This window comes from Antrostomus carolinensis, unplaced genomic scaffold (genome assembly GCF_000700745.2).
Source record: "Antrostomus carolinensis isolate BGI_N321 unplaced genomic scaffold, ASM70074v2 scaffold55633, whole genome shotgun sequence".
NCBI classification, from domain to species: domain Eukaryota; kingdom Metazoa; phylum Chordata; class Aves; order Caprimulgiformes; family Caprimulgidae; genus Antrostomus; species Antrostomus carolinensis.
Window position 1 is genome coordinate 2,001 of NW_010306994.1, and position 4,949 is coordinate 6,949.

At 36.6% G+C, this 4,949-nt stretch overlaps 1 long non-coding RNA gene across 1 annotated transcript; it reads right to left on the reverse strand.

Annotated features, from left to right (window-relative positions):
• Window positions 1-408: 408 nt before the first annotated feature.
• Window positions 409-4,416, reverse strand: LOC104522859 (uncharacterized). The gene is made up of 4 exons (XR_727992.1): window positions 4,183-4,416; window positions 3,909-4,077; window positions 1,801-1,830; window positions 409-527 (listed from the first exon to the last, which is right to left on the reverse strand). It is a non-coding gene; the product is annotated as an uncharacterized LOC104522859 (long non-coding RNA).
• Between the last annotated feature and the right edge of the window lie 533 nt (window positions 4,417-4,949).

Here is a 4,949-nt window from a genome sequence, read left to right on the forward strand (position 1 = left end):
GAGAGACTAGCAGGACTTCAAGTAAGAGCTGAGTGGGCTACAACTACATTCGCTTTTCTGACAGGCTGTAGATTGAGAGTGCCCAATCCAGACCTTACACATGTATACAGGAAAACGTTACTGTAGCTCTTAGAAGTTGTTTTTGAAAAAACAAGTATGTCTATTTTGACAGCTGCCAAACTAGAGCAAGGGGAAGTTCCCTGCAAGCTTCTTGTGTAACTAGGAAAGGTGAGATGCAAACTGAACCTAGATGTGCTTATCAATACCCCACAGTTCAATCACAAGCTGTGGTTCCACATTGAGAAATCAAGCAAATTTGAATACCATTTCCATCAGTACTTAAAAACACGGTCATATCGGCTATTCAACTTTAGATATTCCATCAGGCTTAGCTCATGGTAAGATGACATACCCATCATGTCTACTTTTCTTAGCAGATAAATCATCTCCTGCTGCAGGTCTCCTCTTTTTCCTTGGAGGCATCACTTTACTAAAGCAGTCTGATGAACTGCAAGACCGGAGACTACCTACAGAGGGAATTAAAAAACACCAGTACAAGAAATGAAACTGACCAGTTAAACTGTGTCCACTGATAGGCATATTACAAAGGAAAGGGAGGAAGTTAGTGGATTTAAAAATTACAAAATAAAAGGTCCCCTTTCAACAGGAAAATCCGTCTCACTTTTTTCATGGTGTTCTATGACCAGATTTCAGTTATGGCCAAAAGTACTAAACCAAAATGTACAGTAGTGCCAGTGCTACTTCAGTCTAACAAAAGGCAAGAACTGAGACCATTCTGAAGTATTTAAGTCCTCAAAAGGGCATCCTTATATTTAGTCATTTATTCAAATCAGAACTTCTAAGAGTTGTTCATTACATTCTGAAATACAGATGTGACTCAAAAACTAGAGCACCTACCTCTAGATAATAGAACCTTTTAATTTTTAAGCCCCAAGTTTTTGGTGATACAGAGAGCAAGGGGTAGGGTTTGTTTGTTCTTTGGTTTTGTTTTTTTGATTTTTTTTGGGGGGGGAGGGGGGAGGCAGGGGAAGAGACGTTCAGCAACCACTAGGGGAAAAATAAGTTGCTGGCTGTATCATTTGGACTGGATAGTTCTCAAAGAATGAAGGTCCCCAAGGAGGAAACAGCCAATTCAAGACACTGACACCAATCAAGTGGCAGTCTTTCCCTCCCCTTCTCTCAGCTACATACTCCTGTCTCTGGTGACTCTTCAGTGTGCCAATCCAGCTCACCAAACCTGTAGATAATTAACCAAAGCAAAAAGCAGTAACAACTTTTTGTACATTAGCACAAGAAAGAGCACAGGACCAACCCTTTTGACCACAGCAAGTTGTTAAATTGCCTTTGCTGTCTCATGAAAAGAGCAGGCTAACACTCCAGGCAAAATTTTGTCCTACTTTATTTACTGAAGACCACATGGACAACTGAGAAAGGTGTGTGTAAGGGCAGCTCAAAGAGCTATTGAAGCTCCAAGTGTTACGCAGAGAATTTTAAAAGGAAAGGAAGAGAGAGGTGAGGTATAAAAATCCAGACATGAAGTGATGCCAAAGAAACTTGCAAGAAAATATGAAGAAAGTCCAGCATGCCTAAGCTACCTTCACTAAGCTTCAACAGCATCCAAGTTTAGCTATGCTTTATTAAGATGCCCACGGAATTTTTTATTTTAAATCATAGCACAGAAGCAAGCAATAAAATTCTGACTACTTTTTGACACCAAGGGAGCAGACTGAAATCAGAGGCCCAATTCCCAACAAACACTAACAGCAATCTTTTGCTTACCTATTCTTCGTATCTTTGAAAGTCTCTCTCCTGTTATAGGAGAAACACATGTAAGGAACCTTAGAGCCTCACAGGCTTTGCTACATGTACTTTATTTTAAACATGCACTGAAACTATTATGCATATGAAAGTATGTATTTTTCTAGTATTAGGCAAGATGTTCAAACCAGTTTTTACATCAGATGAACTAATCTGGTTTCAACTAATAAAACTTTTGCACTTAGCATGCCTTCTTTGGTCTTACCTTTATATTCATTTCTATCAAGAAGAGTATCAGCCTCTCTAGTTCAAGAAATACTCTTTCCAATTCAAAGATACTTCCTATATATATTTTTTTTTATTTTTTTAACCCTGAAGTTTCCTCACCCCAGTATCCTCCCAGGAATGTATAGCCATACCTACACTTTCTTTTAGAAAGAAAGTTTTAGAACTATTGTAAATTCAAATTATAATTTAACTAGTTATCAAAAATACTCCCAAGCATTATGCTCTATTAACTATCACATGAAAAAAATTGTAATAGCTGTGTAAGATGAATATACTTCTACAAGCACTGTCCAGAATATCTTACAAAAAGAAATTAACAATAATAATATTTATCTTCTTCTCACCAGAATCAGATATATTTGAAACAGGTAAGCTGGAGATCATCAAAAACTCACAGGACATCCGATGCATTTTACTACCCAGATTAAAGAAACTAAGGAACCTGACCTGCTGAACATCATTTGTTCCACTCGATTATGCCTGCAAATTAAGGGTACCACAAAATCGTACTCCCATAAGTTACTGAAAGTGTGATGCTTTATGACTTTTTAGATCAAGTTTCCAAAGACTCTGCCAGTAAATATTTTTTTTAAAATCAACACAAACTAAAAACACTTAAAATTGACACCAGAACTTAACAGATGGCTAGAGACAGCCAACAGACTCAGACACACACTAAACTTAATAAATGAAAACGCGTGCTAATGAACACCCTGTTTTGGAAAACACGCATGTACTTGGGTACAACCTGTAGCTATCTCATTCCTTTGAGAGTAATTTGATTTTTTTTAAATGCCTTTCTATTTAAAAAAAATAAAATCTATTTATGATGGCCACAGGATTGGATGCTGGTGAAATGCAAGAAAAATCAGCAACCCCCCCCAACAAGGTTTGTCCAGTTTACTAGTGACTTGATTGGGAAAAGAAATATGCAAGGCCCCTGTGAAAAGAGCATCACAGCACAAGATGAAAATGAAATAAATAAAAATAAATAAAAGTAAAAATAAAACAGTTCTAGAACAGGAAAATAATTTTGTCAGATCTGCAACCCCATACAAACCAAAGAATTTAACCTAAAAATCCTGCTTTAAGTTTTTTCCTCATTAAATTATAGGATATTTTTAAAGAAGATTGCTGAACTTGTTTTAAAGGCTTAAACTGATAATAGAATTCACCATAACCCAATTTCTCCAATGACTGGTATGAAAAACTTGTACCCTTTCTTGGTTTGAATGTATCTAGTTGCAGCTCTCAAACTGTCAGAAAAGGGAAGAAAAGAGATAGCTCAGAAATAGCTCAATGGCTATTAATGCCCATGTACACTTCCCTCACGCACAAACACACACACACAGACACCAAGTGGACAAACATATTGTACGTGCTTTCAGAGGTTTAACAGCTTAATTACTGAGGTATGGACCAAGTCTTCACTATGTTTTACCTGCTGAATGATCTCTAAACTACTGAAAAACACAGTACAAGAACATTACTTTAAAAGTATTTCCTTTGGTTATTAAAATCAGTATATTGAATTTGAAGGGCAGTTATAATTTCCCTGTAACAAACCACAAGAATATTTCTCTCTTTTATTTCCATCTAAAGCTAAAAACTATCACAGTTTGAAGTTTTTTTGTTTAAATTCTTGACATTTTTTATTTTATAGTATAGCTCGTTAAGTAGCATCAACAGTAACCTTTCCTACACAGAGCTTTCTAATTCTAAATGTAATTTCCAGGTCTAGCCTTTCTCAACTGATTTCACTTCTCAAAGGTCTGATCATCTGCAAACAAACATGCAGCTCCCTCTGACTTCATGCAAAGTTTGACAGGAACTTTACTTACCCAGTGCAGCTTCTCTGATGTGATTATCTTCAAAGTTTCTTACTCCTGGGTCTCAACTCAAGATTGGCAGAACCCTCCTAGTTCTCAGTGTTTGTTTGACACTTGAAGCTAGCATTTGCAAGGTAGAGCCTCCAAATGGCTGCTGAATAAGCCACCATCAGACAAAAGCCTGCCGAGCATAAATGTTGTTTGCCAAACATTCTACTCAGTACTTCCAAATTTGCAGGAGACGGAGCTACCAAAGCGAAAAATCAACTCAAGAGCTAAAATTCACCCTAAGAAATGTAAAACAACACGCAAGATAATCCCCACAAGGGAGGGACACACTCCTAGAACAGCAACAAAACCAGCACAGACAAAAAAGAAAAAACAGAGGTCAATAAATAAGAATTCTACAAGCTGCGTCCCTACAGATTTACAGACATGTAATTTTCACCTTCTCTCTTGATAATGCCTCTGAATAATCCTGCTCTTCTGATGCTTAAGTAGAGGGATGTTTCAAAGGGAAAAATAATTAGAAACTGTGAATGCTGAAGCAATTGGAAAGATATAGCTGCTTGCTTAATGATGCAACAAGACTACCACAAACACAGTTAACAATCAGAAGTTTTCAGATAAAAGATGAGAAAACTAAGATGCTCATCCAAGCATCAAACAACTTGCAATCTTGTTGCAAAAGGAAAAATCATCTTCTCTATCTTGAATTCCACACTACATCATTTGGACTCAAGAAGGTTTTCTTCTCTAAAACAACAACAAAATAGTAGAGGCAAAAGTAATTTTTCCCCACTACAAGCTTCAAAAACAGCAACAAAGCCTTGGTTTTGATTAAGACATTACCTCGCTCTGTTAAACAAGCCAGGTGACAACACGAAGTGTACTTTCACTTTTAAAGACATTTTAGTCCGGACAGGTAAATGAGTCACAATTTAATAACCAAATCATGACTTTAAGCTATTAACAAGTTGCTAGATTTGTAGTTACAACATAAAAACAACTATTATTTAAAATTCTAGAGAGTTTTCTAAGATAACACGTAGA